At 39.8% G+C, this 18,306-nt stretch overlaps 1 protein-coding gene across 3 annotated transcripts in view; it reads left to right on the forward strand.

Moving 5' to 3' along the window:
* Window positions 1-734: 734 nt before the first annotated feature.
* The window catches only part of fam163ab (family with sequence similarity 163 member Ab), a 26,197-nt gene continuing 8,625 nt past the window's right edge, over window positions 735-18,306 (forward strand). The window contains exons 1-3 of one of the 3 annotated variants that reach the window (XM_046049888.1): window positions 735-1,159; window positions 8,133-8,224; window positions 8,751-8,974. The gene's annotated coding sequence lies outside the window, so the exon portion shown is untranslated. The remainder of the gene's footprint in view (window positions 1,160-8,132; window positions 8,225-8,750; window positions 8,975-18,306) is intronic. The other 2 variants (XM_046049887.1, XM_046049886.1) reach the window with 2 other exon arrangements.

The raw sequence follows: 18,306 nt of genomic DNA on the forward strand, positions 1-18,306 counted from the left end.
ACATTTGTTCATTTGGCTGATGCTTTTATCCAAAATGACTTACAATTACTATACATGTCAGTGGTCGCACACTTCTGCAGCAACTAGGGTCAAGTGTCTTGCTCAGGACACAATGGTGGATGGGTCACAGTGTGGGATTGAACCCAGGTTTCTCACACCAAACGCAGGCGTCTTATCCATTGTGCCATCACAACCCCCACCACATACTGTACATGCACACCAGTCATCAAACATAGTCTGTTACAGTGAGAGAGAAATATTGTTATTTTTTGCTACCCGTTTTTGAAGCATATCATATAGTGTGGTATCTATTTTTGCTTCTTTTATCTTATTGTTACAATTTTACAATTTATCCTCTTTTCTGGAAGCGATAGCATACAATAGGGAATTACTAGGGGTCATACAGTACTTGGTGATTTGGTATTTGTGGCTTATGGTATCAGTGACAACTGTAACATTCTGCAGGCATCTACAGTGAAGTGGAATTAAAGTGGAACTAAAGTGGCAAAGTGTTTAGACACCTTACTACTCTTAAGATCTCTTAGCATTTTTTTCCTCTAATCCTATACTGTGTTGAATTACGAACGTATATGTCCACAAATATTTGGATAGTATCCCTCTGAAATGTAGGGAGGTACTGTAATACGGGGCTCCTCCTCCCACCGCCTCCTCCCAGTCCGCCCAACAGCGGACTCATTTCTCGTTCTCGTCCCTCACTTGTTGTATGTGTCCGTTTGAATTTGTGCGGTTTCAAGCTACCTGGTGGTTGTGCGACCTGTTGGAGTCCTGAGAAGACCACTGTTGTGTGTGAAGGTTAACGCTTTCTTACATGTGCGTAAAAAGCGCTTATCCTAAACGTTGTCCTCGTTCTTCTTACCTGTTTGTTTGCTCCGGTTGCGTACAGTGACTATGCCCCGTTTTGGGTGACTACCCGTCGTGGCTGCCGTCGCTTTGACCTCTAGTCTGCTGGTCCCACAGCGGCGGTTTTTCCTTGGCGGCGTTGTGCGCTCTGAACTCCGGCTCATCCTTGCAGAAGTTCCGCCGCAGTCCAATGCACAGCGCTTCTCTGCTCTCCTCCTGCTGCGATAAGGATGCTTTTCGTGGTCAAACTCCACAGGATTAGCCTGAGTTGAACAAACGGACCATGTAACCAGATCAGGTATGTACAATGATGAATGGTTTGTTATATCTGAGGAAAAGCTTTTTAAATGCCCCTGGCTCTGGATTCAAATGTCAGAGGTGGCAGATACATCTTTGACTCGGACCCTTGATGTGAAAGAGCCCCCTCCCCCCCATTCATTGGCAAGGGGGAAAATGTTCACATTGCCAAGCACAGAGATTTGTGACTTAAATTCTGCGTGAAATGTGCATTTATGGCTGCCAGAGGAGAGGAAGTGACAGTAGAGCAGTTGCTGGAGCAGCAGGAGCTGGAGTCTTGAGGTTTTGCCATTTTGCTGCCGCTGTGATCTTTCACACTGGTTCAGTCTGGTCTGGGTGGCCTGCTGCTGCTGGCATTTTGTTAAAAAGACTGCATCATTTCTAACTGAAAAGATGAAGTAAGGCAGTGAGTGCCAGGGCTAGTGGTTGAATGCCCACATTGGTCACCTGTATTTAAATTACATTCAATCATGATGCATTTTGGACAGAAAGAGGGCGCAGGTGAAGATCCTGAGTCAGTGGATTGAGCAAAGCACTCACACTGCTGGGGTTAGAGGGGTTCCCTGGAGCCACTCCTGTTAAAAATGGTTCATTTCTGAAAGTGCGTCATTATGTTTTACACTGAATAGGCTACCTCTAGATAATGTGACAATGTTTGATGGATGATTGCTTAAAAAATTAGGAAGTTATTAATGGGAACATAGTAACCAAACTCAGCCATAAAACTCAAAAGACTATATAAAATGTAATGCAGCCTTGCAGATAGGAGAAAACAAATCTCTAGTGGCACCTTACAATAATCATATGTCAACAAATCATCAAGCTGTACACCAAAATGGTGTTCTTCCACTCATGTTACTGTTTGCCAGAATTATTTAATTTATTCTAATCCCAAATTCATTTTCCTATAAATGAGCAATAACTGGATTAAACTACGTGTTTAAAACTTCTCTGCTTGCAATGGCCCGTGCGCTTGAAGCTGTATGTGGAAGTGTCACTGCATCTGATTGTCTCTGTCTGAAATATGTTCATATTCAACATAAACAAAACCTTCCAAGTTAATATTCCTTTACTATGTGCACATGGCAGCCAAAGTACAGTATGTGCAGTGTATTGATCTCCCACATCAACAGCCAACAGCAGGTGCTGTGTTGCTCTGACCCATTTCTTATAGAGGAAGCTGGAAAATACAGCTTGACTAAATAACTGTTGAGCAGCCTCACTATATCCTCCTGTCTCCATCCCGCATCAAACACAAACACACACACATGCAAATGCACGCACACTTCTTAATTCCTCCACCTCCAGTGGCTGTGACAACAGGAAGTGGACTGATTTCCCAGAGGAGTCTGTAGTCAGGGCTGTCACAGCTAACACAGCGGCAACAGACAAAATGTATTTAATACACAGGTTGTATAATGGTGTGCTGTGCCAACAGTTCAAAACACTGAGGGAAATTACAACTAGCTGCCTGCTAGCAACATTTGGCCTATAAGTGCTAAGTCGTTCTATAACAGCCTCTCTGGCTGGGAAACTAAATATTTAATCAACCTCAGTTAATTTAGGAAACAGTTAGCCTAAGCTGCTTTATTAACCCAGACAGATCATCATCATTATATTGGCTTATCATTATCGCTGCTGGGAGACAATTTCCATCACCAGTTTTGGTGATTTTTGTGTTTTTCCTTAGAAATACTTATTGATGAAACCTTTACCTGTTGGACAATCTCACTTTTTGGTGTTGTTTTCAACCAAAAGTAGCATTAAATACATCCCTACCAGCATGCGGATGTTTTATACTTTTGCATACATGGGAAAAGTTGTCACTATGATAATGTTATTGCTCTCTGTGTCCTAATACAGACACTGAGAACTGTCCCTGTGTAAATGTCTGTATTTTAAAAGTTTTATAGTCTCTTCATGGATAAATGGTCTTCTAACATTCTGAAGTATCTGAGTCATGGCCAGGCAACTAAAAAATACATTAAAGAACCTGAAATTGAAGAGCAAGGCATACTGGTCAAAATTAAGCCATGTAGTGAAGCACAAGTACAGTCTGTCTATACCGTTGTGTTATGTTATTTGTATTTTAACAGCAAATACTGCATATGTCCAAGACAAATTTCCTTTGGGACAATAAAGTCCATTTTTTCTTATCTTAAAGGCGGTAGAATTTTACTGTTTAGCATTAACCCACAATGTCCACTCAAGATTACCACGAACATCTGAAGGTTAGTGGGCCTTGTGACACAAGTCATACTGCAATTAAAATAAGAGTCCCAACATTATCACATATTTAAACCTGCTCTGGTTCTGGTTTCTCTATTTTTTTTAAAAATAAATCAAAATAGAGAGACTCTGTTACTATAACAAAGGCATTTGAGTCATAGATTTTGTCTCTTGCTTTCTGGAGGCAGTCTACTGTACTCAGGCTATCTTTGGTTGTAAAGTCATGTCTTTCTTCCTCCTGCTCATACTCCAGTCAACATGGAACATTTTCTGGGACAACATGCATGGGAGAGTGTTTTTAAGTTGTGGTAGTGGTGTATATACAGTGTGTGTGTGTGTGTGTGTGTGCGTCTGTTGTGTTGGGGTTGGGGTGCTTGGATATAGTCTCAAACTACCCTGGGAAAGTGTTTCAGTGTTTCAGGAGTGCTGTGTGAATTATTGAAAAGCCCTCAAGGTTTTTCTGGCTGGTGGATCAGTATTTCTTGCCATACAGTTGCAAGTCGAGTGTACTGTAGTTACACTTTAAAGGTGAGACGAGCTGTGTCCAAACTGCACTGCAGCATTAACAGGACAGGAAATGTAACTCCGGTGTCCGGAATCAGTCACACCAGCTCTTCTTAAGGTCTACCATTACAAACTAGCTATAATTTTAGAATAGGTTTGACTCTCCAGATGATGACTGTTTTCTGTCAAAAGTGTCTGAGAGAGAAAGATAGTTTATCAGCCAAGGAATGTGGAATGCATTTGTTCTAGTGAAATTTGCCCACCCAAAACATAGAAACATCTCCCTCTTCCTAATCAGGTGCACATAACAATTGAACATCAGCAGGGTTTTTTGTCTGAGAATGGCAGATTGCCATATGTGAAAGACACCACAATAATATGTTGTATGTACAGCTCTTGAAACTTTACTGGACATTTAACGTAAAGGTTAAAATTGTGTCACATCACAGGTAGTACTGTAGGGGAGAGCGGGGTGATTTCAGCCTGTGGGGAAGTTGAGCCACCCCTTGTTTCTCGGCAACCATAGACAAAATTAGTTATATGAATACACATGGCCCATGGAATAAGTGATAAGTACATTTAAGATATAAAAACTCACACGTGTTAGTGCTTTAGGTAGTTACAATATGAGGCTATATATGAGGCTATACTGTTAGCATGACATTACTCTTTAACTGCTGGATGATGCAGTTTTGTTAATATGGCAGTGATTGGGTAATTTGAGCCAAACTACCTGGGGGAAGTTGAGTCAACTATTTTACTGTGACTGAAATGATGTGACATTATGCATTTTATACCAGAAACCAACATGTCGTGCTTATATAAAAGGAAGACAGACAGGCTTCAACTGGATTTGGACAGAGTAGTGGGAGAGGTACAAAAATGGGAAGTCCATACATCAGGTGGCACGAGAAAAGACCAAGAACAGGATGACTTTAAAGCGATACATTGATATGAAACAACTAGGAGACATAGCTGTAGTGTTTCACTACTAAATACAACTGGGAACTGGCATTTGAGTTTGCATGATAAAATGACATTGATGTCGCTGACCTAGGGTTGGGCAATATAGCCAAAAATGTTATCACGATAAAAACATTTCATATCATTCGATATCGATAATTATCACGATATATGTCAAATAATTATTTCTTTCAACTTTAAAGGCTGATTTTTGCTCCTGAGTGAAAATGTAAGGAACCAGATGGTAAATTATGTGTTTAAACTTTTCTTTATGGTCAGAATGAGACACTTGATCCCAAACAGTGGATCACTTCACAATTCTAAGGTGGAACATTCAAAACTATTATGATAAAATTTGTTTTCAACAAATATGAATAGTTAAAACCCTCCTGCTGCCTCGAGCAAATTATAATGACTTCGGCTCCCTTCTTTCCCTTCCCTTCGAACAAAGCGGGTCAAAGGGACACCCCTCTCTTCCCCATCTGTCCGGCAACTCACGGGAAATTCAGTCCCTGTGCGCTGTTGAGACCGGGTCAAAGGGACTATTCGAAACAAAACCTTATGACTGTGGCAGCCCGAGCCCTGTCCCTGAGTGGGTCAAACGGACCCACCTATTCCCTTGGAACAACCAACAACAACAATCTTTTTTTCAGGCCTCTTTTTCTCAACAAAATACATATTTTTAATAGAAAAAGTTAATTTGTCCGTGATTCAAATGAATTGAACCAAATATTTATTGACGATATATTGAACATTTATTATATTGTTATTGAGGAAAATTATATTTACGATAATTATTATTATTGTTTTATTGGCCTGCCCTTCACCTTATCCGCTCCTCTTTTATTTGGAAAGCAATATTTTGAAAACCGTTTATTTTAGATCCAAATTGATTATTCCCAAGGATGCACCACATGTGGTTATGTCTAAGGCAATTAATCAACAATACACGTTACCGACTAACACAGGCCACAACATAGGCCAGTGCCTAAGAAAGGATGCTGACCCAAGTATACCTCTGTGAGCTCGGATCATCTCCTGCAGTGTTGCTTCACTCGGCCTGGGTGGTGCCCGGTGTCCAGAAAAGACACCTATCCTGAAAAGTATAACTCGATTCCTTGTTCAGTTGCCATGGACTTCCAGGGAAAAGTGATATTTTTTTATTTTAAAATATTGTAGTTTGTTGTTATCAGTTCATAGTAGACAATGAAGAAAACATAAGGAGAGAAGAAGGGGGAGAATTGGATGTTGTGTTAGTATTCTTTTATCATAGTATTAATGATTGACTCTCTTACTCCAAACATACTATGTTTTTTGGCTGCAATGTATTTCCAATTTTTCGAAACAGCTAGATATACAGTATCCTTGCTTTTCTAGACCTTTAGATAATATTATCTAACAGGATTCTCCAGACAGCACCAAGTTTAAATCTTTAAACAACCAACCAAAAATGCGTTGTCAATTTTTGCATATATTTTGGTTTGCTTTGTTGGCTGGGATCACAACTTGTCACTCTTGCTGTGGCGTAGTGAATGTGAACACAGCTCTAAAGCGCAGCCAGACTGGGTGAGGTTGAGGCCAGTGAGAGGAAGGCTTGTTGGCAGACCCTGGAGGCCTTTGGAACAGAAACACTGTTATCTGCTAACGTAGCTCTACTGCTGTTGGCTGCTGTATCTGTGGTGACTCATCAAACACACTCACATACATACAGACATACACACTTGCAGAGATAACTCCAGAAATAATAAGACTGACAAACATAAGAGCATACAAAATATTGACAAAATACTCTTTGACATTTACATATACTCACACACAGTTAGATATGCACCTTAACAAATAAACAGACAAATACAATCCACTGAATGCTAAGACACACATGGACACTGACAAACACACACATTTTGGTACTGTAAGCCAGAGTGACATTTCCTCCAAATCAACAGTCACATAAAATTTTGTAAAATTACTCAACTGTGAACCACAGATTTCCTGCAGTGGAGATTGATAATAAGATTATGTACATTAATACAATTTGGAAATGTGAAACAAGTAAAAAATCCCCATTCAGTCAAGATCCTGTACTCATGAGGTGGGAAGTGAACAAGGGTTATCAATTTTTACACCCGTCTACCCCCCCATGACCTTCACAACCTACTCTGACCGCCTATTTCAACTTTGCCTCCTGTTTGCCTGAATTTTCTTGCTGAGAACACTCAATGTTCATGTACAGACCTCCTTATTATTTCTTTTCTAACATCTTCTCAACTTTGTTGTATTCATTATTATTTGAAATGTTGAAAGTGATCCTGTAGCAGCCATACACAGGCATTGTTTCATGCTTAAATTATTACAATAAGCAGCTGCAATACAGTCCCTTGATCACCAACAAACATGGAATGAATAGTAAGGAGGAAAAGGTTGAAGGTCACAGGACCTAGATAATATCCCTGTGGCTTGAGTTAAATTTGGAAGAAATATTTGCTAAATTACGTATATATTCAGTATGAATAAAACATCACACACAGATGAGATCTAACTTTAATCCTGCTGACGTCAAGACTGGAAATTATAATGTTATTCATAACGTTCTATGATCATGTTCATTCAGTCCACTCTGCTGCTTTTCATACCCACCAGACACAATCATCTCTCTTTTATCTGTTCCCTCTTGCTAACATTATGCTAAAGATTTAATCATTTTCCAAGTCGTGTCTCTATTTCATGACCCAAACAAAAATGGCACGTGGAAACAATAGCCACATACTTTCCAGCTGCTATATTTGTATGGGTCAAAGAATCGAGACATACCATGTGTTACAGGTCATAGTAGATTCCTCAGGAGAAATGTTTTGTGGCTGCATAATAGAATAGATTTTGATGATGGATATGTCTTCAAAAAAGATTTGTTAAATTACCTCCTGAGTTTTACTGATGTTAATTTTTTGACCAAATAGTGGGTTATCGAAATTCATCTAGAAAAGTTTCTAATATGAAAACAATAACAGCCTAACTAATGCAGAGAGATCTGAGGAGATCTGAGTTGTTGTTTGTCCTGGAAGCGTTTCCCCTTCTGTGTGTCTGCCCGGCAGGATGACACAGTGGATTCAGTTACAGTCCTGTAAGCTGAAGGTCATAGGTTCAGTTTTTTGCACAGCCATGTGTTGAAATGGCCTTGAGCTGCGTTCTGAAATTCACACCTACTCATTCTTTGTAACGCTAGCAACAAAGCATATGGTTTTCATGCCGATTTATTTCTAATTTATCCATTTTGACAGTTGCGGGAAAGGCTTGGTAGGCTTCGAAAGGTTGATGAAGACTTGACTGGTAGTATGATGGCTTCACAGATTCTGTTGACAGACTGCTCAAGGTGAGCATGTTTTACATTTACAGCACAACCTCACAATTGACATCATTCAGGATAGGATTGGAAATGTATAAGTGGAAGTAGAGTAATGTTTATTTGATCCCTAGACTTTAAAGACAGTGGAAGCTGTACTTCATTAGTAACTACTATGTCTTTAGGTCATATATTTTTTATAATGCTTAGAAGTTAACAACCATCAGTATAGTAAGAATGAGCTGTGAAAATCAACTTCCCGTAGATTGTTAAATGTCGGTCACAGCAGTAACATGCATCAATTCACAGGCAAATGGCTAAATCTAAGGTTGATATTTAATTCCTCATGGGAAAACAAGTATATCCACTGGTCCTTAGGTGACAACTAATTTAACCTGAACCGGTGCTCCTGAGCAAGGCACCTCAGCAGCCCTGCTTGTATCCCGCTGGCCCTGTCATCTGTGGCCACTGTCCCTCACTTTATTAACAGTCAGAGATAAAATGGCCATGTGAATGTATGCTAATGTAATATTCGTGGGACATTACTCCCTCAAAGATAGAAGCTGGACCATTTCATTTCCTTTTATGAGACTGCCGTGCTGACCAGCAGAATGGAGGTACAGTAATTACAGCTTCCCCGGCTGCCCGCTGCCCTGTACTGGGTGTGTGTTCAGCGATGCTGCACTGCTGCCAGTTGTGAAAGAGAAGCTGGCATATCGCAGGACAGCAGAGGAGGAGCTGAGCAGCTATAATGGAAACTCTGCAAACCTCGTAAAGCAGGTGAGACGCAGAGCTGTATGCATGTTTAACGTCAAGTCATTTTCCTGCTCAAGTTCTTCACTGTGAATCTTTCTGAACTGGACGTAAATTAACCAGAAAATCAATTCAAGCCTTCCAGTTTGAAATGCGAGCAAATCAGTGGCTCAGTAGTTAGAACTGTCCCTTCAGGAGGCAGTAGTTTGTTGGAACAGGTTTCTGAAGAATCTTAAACAGTTTGTTTTTTCGCTGCTCTCTCGTTGAAAGTTTCAAGTTGTTTTACCTCTGGTTGGTGTGGTCAGAAATGTGCTCTGTTGTACCTGTAACCACACCAACAGTGGTGTCACAGAGTCCTAAAGTACACCTGTGCATCACTGCATCAAGGTGAGAAGCTACACTGAACAAAAGTATAAACCAAAATTTGGTTTTGCCCCCATTCATCATGAGCTGAACTCAAAGATCTAAGACTTTCTCTATGTACACAAAAGGCCTATTTCTCTCAAATATTGTTCACAAATCTTTTAAAATCTGTGTTTGTGAGCACTTCTCCTTTGCCGAGATAATCCATGTGCCATATCAATCCATGTGCCATATCAAGATGCTGATCAGACAGCATGGGTATAGCACAGGTGTGCCTTAGGCTGGCCACAATAAAAGGCCACTTTAAAATGTCTTAGATCTTTTGAGTTCAGCTCATAAAGAATGGGGAAAAAACAAAAGTGCTGCGTTTATAATTTTTTAAATTTTTTTCAGTGTTTGTCGTTCTGCATGTTTATTCAGTGACTGAGCCAAACCTGATTCAGTGGCTTTGACCTTGGTCCTCATTATGCCATGTTATTGTTAATGTTGATGATATATGAATTAAAGTTGTTTACACTGTTACAGCCAGTTGTGCTGGATAAAAGCATTCAGCAAAACTGTGTTTCTGCTCTGTGCTCCTGTTCTTTAGATTCATTGGTTGTTGTTTACACCAGCAGTGTGTTGTATATTTCTTTTTTAGCCTCATTCAATACGCATTTAAAGAACAGGGATGTACAGGATGTTCAGGGTAAAACCCAATCAGCAGAAAATTCTCCTGATAAAATTTTATGTCATAGTGAAAAAAATGTTTAATCAATCGGACAGATTTAGGATGATGTTTGAACAAAACAAACAGTGAGCATCTGTCGACAACCATTAGTGCAGCTTTATCTTCCATGTTTGCTGAGCATTGCTGCAGGCTGTTTTGTATAAATCTGCTTAAAATCTAAATGTTTTTTAGGGATGTTGGGGAATGGGCTAAGCTCCATGTTCTTTTCTGACTCCATCCTGCTCAACGTTTGTACTGGCCCACACATTTAAACTTGGGAGCTGACTGGTGTGAACACCACGTCCCACTGTAAGCTCCAGCTGCAGCGGTTACTCCAGTCCAATGTCTTGCCCAAGGGCACTACAACAGCTTTTGTTGCTTTTACAGAAGGTTTATTCTTTCACAGTCAGCCCAGAGTTTCTGTCATTCATTGTGACAGACTCATGGTGGCGGTGCGGTGGTCCAGTGGATAGCACTGTGGCCTCACAACAAGAAAGTCGCAGGGTCAAACCCCGGTCGTTTGTAAATGCAGAGAATGAATTTCACTATGTATGTGACAATAAAAGGTTTCTTCTTCCTCATCAAATCTAATCATTACTGTTATTAAGTGAAGCATGTTTGAGCAAAATCTCCTTCGTGCAGTAGTTTATTAGCTCTCAGCTGCAGGCTTTGTGCCCATTGTGGTTTTTAATGGAGTCCCCTGGAAGCCCTCGCAGAAACAAGTAGCTTTGTCACTGAGCTGATAGATTTTGAGAAAATGATTAACAATAATGCTGTGTTGTTATGTGTTTTGTGTCGTGTGTTATCTGACCCCACTCTGTTAGCAACAGCCATTTTTTCAGCTTGTACTGGCTTCTGTCATTGGTAGTTAAAGTCATCTTAAGCTACTTTCCATCAAATTATAAATGTTTGTTTTCTCTAACAAATAAGAATAGGATACATATAGGAAAATCCATGAAATGTTTTTTTAAGTTATATACATTTATTAAAATCATTTGAACAGTTTTAGCAGTAGTCATAGAGTAGTAACAGCATAGTTGTGATCATAGTAGTTGCAGTACGTTAGTTACAATAGTAGTAGTGTCATCAGCAGCAGTAGTTAGAGTCAGCTGGGAGACATAGCCATCCCACTGGCCTGGATATCTGGTGATAGGCCTATTTGGAAAGGGAGGAAATTGAATTTGACGTGTGTATAAAAATTACAGATGAGCTGTGAGTAATGAATCTTCCTCTTGCCATGTGAGTAAAGGTATTCACCACATCTTGAGTCACAGTGAGTGTGTAGAAAGGCTGAATCAGGAGCTGGCAGGCTGGAGTACAGCAGCCTGGAGAGCTGCATAACAGCATAATGTACACTAGTTATAAATCTGCCAGCAGCATATACGGCATCAGAACATGGTCCAGATTGGATGGAGAAAAAGACTGAAACTGTGTTCCAACTCTCTGTCGTCCTATCTCCCTCCATCTTCACAGGGACGAAGGCGTTTTACAGCCTGTATTGATCATGTGCCTTTATAGGGCCAAGAGGATCATTCTGGGGAGTGGTTGTTCACATTCATTGCATTCTTTGCCCCAAATGACCTCGAGCAAAATCAAGTAATTGAAGTAAAATGTTCAGTGTCATCAATCTCTTCCTAGTGGGCCGTAACTGCTGCAACAGCTTAAGAGGGAAGATGGGATAATGGTTGGTTGAGCTCCTGTAGGTCCCTCAGTACATGGGGAAAGGTTTTCAAGGTCACATGTAAGTGTTTGCATCCTGGAAGTTAATTTACTTATCACCTGGAGCATTGTATTATCAAAAACATGTAGCTGTAAAATAGTGAAATACAGTTTGTTCTGTAGTAGATTTTATCACAGTGGCCTGATGATCCAAAAGGTTGCAATCATTACTTAGTTAGGAGTGTGTCATTTCGTCTTTTCCATTTCTTTGTGTTTGCTTGCACAGTACAGGATGTTTCCCATTAGCTCTGACAGATCCACAAATTACTGAATTAAAATTAGAAAACAATCTGGTAAAGCACTTTGTAGTATATGACTAAGTGCAAATATTATATACATACTTTTGTGCATACAATGGCTCCTCTCTTTCTTTTGTTATTAATGATCCATTTACAATGTTTTTTGAGAACAGCTGATGTGAAACATTTAAGACTAGAGATATTATTCTGTCTTATGAAAGAGTTAGCAGATCATTCACTCCCTTTTCCATTAAGGGCATGGGTGGAAGGGGTAAATATTAACAAAGAGGGAGTGGAGCTCTTGTTAAGGAATCCCCCCCCCTAACCAAAAATATTAAGGGACAGAATGCCAAGTAGATGCACACTGTCTTACTGATAACTTCTGAAAAACATTTAACTAGTAAAGTAATTAAACACAAAGACAATTTTTGAGTAGTTGCATCTTTCTTATACGTACATTACCTATGGAGAGGGGGTATAATAGCATAAATGTTACCAGCAAAGCAAATAAAAACTCTAAATGCTGGATGTGTAAGTTTGATGACATTTTATTGAAGATTTTGAAACCTAATATGTTTTTACCCCGTGGAACGTGGTTTGCTGCTACTGAGCTTGCTTGGGAACAGGCGCACAACAGTGTTTCAGCAGCAAGAATAACATGTGAACTGAATTCCTGTTGCCAAACCAAAGCAATAATCCACACAGTAATCTTCCATGAAACTCAATCCACCAGGCCTCACAATTTAATGTATTTATTCAATTTAACAACATGGACAAAATTACACACACAATGTTAACATGCTTCCAGTAACGTAACTGATCGACAGAGCATATTCCTTTACTGTAGTAAAGTAGATTATCCAATGTTTTTCACCAGGTCATATGTGTCCAGTAAAATAAACTACATAACATCAGTGCTAATGAGTAAAGCTTAGGTACAAAGATACATTTGGCTGGATGTTACTGTACGTTTCCATGGCCACAATCTAATGTTGTCACCTTGCAACATTAAGTATAATCAAATGATCCAAATAGTTATGTGATTTTAATTTTGAGTTGACATTATGTGAAGTGTCACTGTGCAGGCGTTAACAGATTAGTCTTTTTGTTTTGACATTCTATGATTCTACTTTTATAGTAATTAATCTTTATGAAAAAGAAATACGACGATTTCTAAACCGACCCCCTAAAATGTGTTTACTTCACACCCACGCATGCAAACAAACAAACACGCACACACACACACACACACGTGCAAACACGCACAGACGCCCACACTGGGCTGCAACAGAGACGATGGAGAGAAGAAACAGATAGAGGAAAGCCTTTGGAACGCCAGATAACAGGATTAGACAAATTACATTTCAACTGTGACCGTGAATCCTGTTTGGATGTGCGACTTGTTTTCTCTCTGCTTACAACGGCATCCAAAGAGCTGTGACAAAATGGTGGTTTTCCAAAATAATAATATGCTGAAATTTTGTATGAATTATTGCCTGGGTATACTGGCTCTGGGTCTGAGCTGCTGCTGCTGCTGTTGCTGTGACCTACAGCTGAAGTTGTCAGGCAACAAAACATGGTGGTTGTCAGTCTTTTCTCAACACTTAATACCAAACTCATCTGATAATTAGGGGAGAAACAGGTCACACAGTTGCTTAATCGTTTTATCGTCATTTTATTTTGATAACAGCTACTTTAACTACTTGTTTGTTTCACCAATTAGTATTTTGTCAGTGGCATAATCTGAACACTCCCTAGTGTTCACTAATCTTGTACCTGGTTTGCACTATTGATTCTCACTTAAATGTTATTTATTGCAAACAAAAGTTGGGTATTGAGAACCAGTTCTGAATTGCAACCATTTCCAAATTTTAAAACCAGGATTCACTAAGAATAATGCTTTTTAATTCTGCTTAATTATTTCTGATGGTTTGTTGATGATGAGTTTGGCCTACGGTGTTTTACATTACATTACCCATTCCTAAACAAAGGTGTTTATTTAATATGAAGAGGAACCAGAATCAATCAGCTAATCAGATCGCTAAATCGAAATGATACCCAAGCCTAGCAAAGACATTACCTTCAAGACGGAGTTTGTCTTTGCAAGGCTTTTTGTCACAAGCTGACTTCTTCTTCCATTTAGTAACTCTTTATTTGAAATGAATTAATTCTTCATTTGGAATTACAAAATTGCATTTGACTGATGAGTGAGGAGGTTGGTGTCTTGTACAAACATATTTTGTTTGTCTGGCAAATTGTGGGGATTGAACCTGTGGCATTTATGTTAAAAGTACAGATGGTTTGTAGTGTGTTTGGAGGAGGAGAGACTGACACTGGCTGACTGCTGGTCTGAGCAATTTAAGATCCAAAGAATCAATCTTTTAAAAAATCCTCCAGGGCAGTCAAGGTCCTTCAGATGCTCCTGAAGACTGATGGCCAAGACTCTGGAGGGAACACTCTGAGAGAGAGCGAGAGGGAGAGAGATAGCTCCTGTGATGTTCTCATTACTCTGATTTGCCAAAAAACAGCATATGGGAAACCTGTAGTTTTCCAACATGAAGGGTTTTTTATCCTACAAACAAAATAACCTACAGGACTGAGACAAAGGAAGACAATAACGGAAATGGGCACAATGGAGTGCAAACAAGCTGATGCAACAGGCTGATTAAACAAAATATGAAAGTCTGGTGGTGTAGTGCAGTACAGTGCTGTGTATCATACTATTGCATAATCTGATATAATGGAGTGTAGCATACAGTTTACAGTATATTAAAACAAACCATAACAGCATGTATCATAAAACATAATGTAATATATCAGTGAAATGTGTGGTATTATAGCATAACATGACATGCAATGCAGTGTAGAATGTGTAGTAGTAATAATGCAGTCTAGCATGGCCCATTGTAACATTGTTTCATAAATTCCCCTCATTTTTAAAAGGCAGTACATCAATTTAAATTATTAAGAGTTTCACCTGAATTTCGAAAAAAAATTTCAAATGGACTTCATTGTCATTCCATTTCTCTTCATCCATTCAGCTTGACATCCTGCTCTGAGGAGATTTCTTTTTGGGAGGCAGGGTCATTTTGTTTTGTTTTGCCCTGACCAATCAATAGCAAGTGATGTGTCTGCCAAGCCAACATCTTCTTCAGTTGACAAGGAAGCTGTAGTCGAGATTGCTAGAAGCAGTTAATAGTTTAGGTTTAACAGTTGTTACTTCTGTAATTTGACTTGTGTCACAGCACTGGTAGGTCTTAATTTCCACTAAGCCTAATGTCTGTACTTAGCTACTAACAGGCCACAACATCAACTGAATGCCTTCATTAACAACAAGAAAAGGACGCCTGCCCTGAATCCTGGCAAGCGTGGCCTGCATTCCGCAGTTGCTCCACTCTTCCCCTGCAACATCTTTATGCCCGCAGACTGGCTCATACTACTTCATCAATCAAACCACAAATGATAACCTATAACCCTGACACTTACAAAAAAAGTTAATCTGCGAACACATCATCCATGTCTTTGTGATGTCTTTCTGTTGCTATTTTTAAAGGATGTAGGTAGCTATGTAGGAAGAACGCGTCTCTATTCTTATGCCAAGCTTGTCACCGTTTTTTGTTTTTTTTTACCTTCCATGTTTGCTGAGCATTGCTGCAGGCTGTTCTGTCTATCTGTTTTATTTTATTTACAAAATAAATGCAGATTAAAAATATAATGAGCAATGGGAATAAAAATCGAGCAATAATAGGAAAATTTGCACACATCAGCATTGCTTGCAGCCTCAGGGTACATATGAGCCCGTCAAGATGACTGACAGGTGTCAGTGAGGTAACTTGAACAGTGATACAGTGGGATAAAAATTTATTTTCTGCCTCAGGCTAAAATATTGCAGATTCAAGTTTTAAGGGAATAAAATCTGATTGCTTTGCTTATCCTGGAGTGCAGTGTGCCCCCAACTCACAACATAATGACACACTGAATGGACTCTTCATTCCAGGGGATATGATTCGAGACACATCTAATTTTCAAATTATTTTGCCTTCCACTTTGATGGTTCACTAGCATGGACCACGCCACATCAATATGTCATTTAAAGGTTTAATGAATATTCTGAATGTGCGGATAGATAAATGGATGTAGAGGTGTAAGGAAGTGGTGGAAGAAGGATGCCCTGTGATAGGCTGGTCGGGGAGGATGTATGATGACCGGGCAGAAGAGAGTCAGAGTGGGGGTTCCGTCTCAGAAGTGGTCTCACCCGAGTAAGTTACTGGCCCCCCAGACGTTACCTAGATGAGACATGAGAGAGGTGTGCACTAGGTTGATAAGGAAGGGATGAGGGGATGAGGGAAGAGGGGTTGAGTGGGTGAAGGACAGGGGGGCCGCCAGGAATTTTGGGCCCTATGATATAAAACTGAAATTGGACCTCCTGCGCAGCTGTTGTCAACACTTCTCTAGGACTTAACTGTCCCATCAAAAGCTTTACATAACTCTAATTAAAGGCTTGCTAGTGTCTGGCTTCTTGTAGTTCAATATTAGTACTAGCACAATATTTACTGCTGGTGATTTGTACATGCAAGTCAGCATACAGGATGCAGTTCACTATTTACTTCTCAAATAAATTGCCCTTCCTGATGGGAATAATAAAGTCTGTATCTATAGATCAAGGTCATTAACGGCCATAATTCAATCTAAATGAATGTATCAAACTGGATTATTTTAATAAGGTAAGCTGCTGTCCAGCATCCAGGACAGACAGGAAGTTGTTTTTTTATTTTATTTATTACATAATGATCATTATGTGAGAAAATAATTTGTGTTTGAATTTCTGTCATTAAGAAATATTTCATTGTCTTTTTTTGTTATGATAAAAAGAGCAAGAGAGACCCTGGAATGATGCTAACTGGATGTCATTAACACAATGTTGCTCGCCTTCTTCACTGGGACAGTGAGACTACAGTTATGGGGAGACTGGGGTGCTGCTGACTCGTTTCCTTGCACTGATTAAATGTTGAGGAAATGTAGGCTAACACTAGTCTGTAGCTAGCTAGCTTATTTCACTGTGGACATGAAGCCAACAGGTTAACACCACTCACAGACTAAAGGCTACCCACCTTTCTTGGGGAAAAACTGGGTTCCGGATTGACATCCTTTCCTTTGTCTTTCCTCTCTTTCCTTTTTTGAAAACCAGATTTTGGTTTACTATGCAACATTGTTAACACTGTATTTCTGGCGCATCTACTGACTGCATCTAAACACTGTCTCTGATGTGTGCGCTAAGGCAGGATCAAACCATTTCATGCAGATATAGGGGGGTGGTCAGTCAATATGGAGGTTTACTTTTTGGTCAATGGGGATTTTGAACTTTCACTGCCAAAAACAAGTAAAAACAAAGAGATCATTCATTTTATTATTATATTTGAAATATATTTATACTCAATGATGATGGTTTATATAATGTATAATATAATATAATTTCATATTAGTTTATAATTATTTTTTTGGGGCCCCTGTCAGTCAGGGGCCCTTGGAATTGTCCTAACTTTTCCCCCCTAGACGACGCCTATGGTGAAGGGATGAATGGATGAAGGGGAGGGGCGATGAGGGGGGAAGTTGAACGGATGAAAGGAAGGTAAAGGGAGGGTGGGTCGAGCAATCTGAGACAAAAGAGGCCGGCTGAGTAGCATGGTTATACACTCACCTAAAGGATTACACCTGTTCAATTTCTCATTAATGCAATTATCTAATCAACCAATCACATGGCAGTTGCTTCAATGCATTTAGGGGTGTGGTCCTGGTCAAGACAATCTCCTGAACTCCAAACTGAATGCCAGAATGGGAAAGAAAGGTGATTTAAGCAATTTTGAGCGTGGCATGGTTGTTGGTGACAGACGGGCCGGTCTGAGTATTTCACAATCTGCTCAGTTACTGGGATTTTCACGCACAACCATTTCTAGGGTTTACAAAGAATGGTGTGAAAAGGGAAAAACATCCAGTATGCGGCAGTCCTGTGGGCGAAAATGCCTTGTTGATGCTAGAGGTCAGAGGAGAATGGGCCGACTGATTCAAGCTGATAGAAGAGCAACTTTGACTGAAATAACCACTCGTTACAACCGAGGTATGCAGCAAAGCATTTGTGAAACCACAACACGCACAACCTTGAGGTGGATGGGCTACAACAGCAGAAGACCCCACCGGGTACCACTCATCTCCACTCCAAATAGGAAAAAGAGGCTACAATTTGCAAGAGCTCACCAAAATTGGACAGTTGAAGACTGGAAAGATGTTGCCTGGTCTGATGAGTCTCGATTTCTGTTGAGACATTCAGATGG

Source organism: Micropterus dolomieu, linkage group LG05 (assembly GCF_021292245.1).
Source record: "Micropterus dolomieu isolate WLL.071019.BEF.003 ecotype Adirondacks linkage group LG05, ASM2129224v1, whole genome shotgun sequence".
Lineage (NCBI taxonomy): Eukaryota > Metazoa > Chordata > Actinopteri > Centrarchiformes > Centrarchidae > Micropterus > Micropterus dolomieu.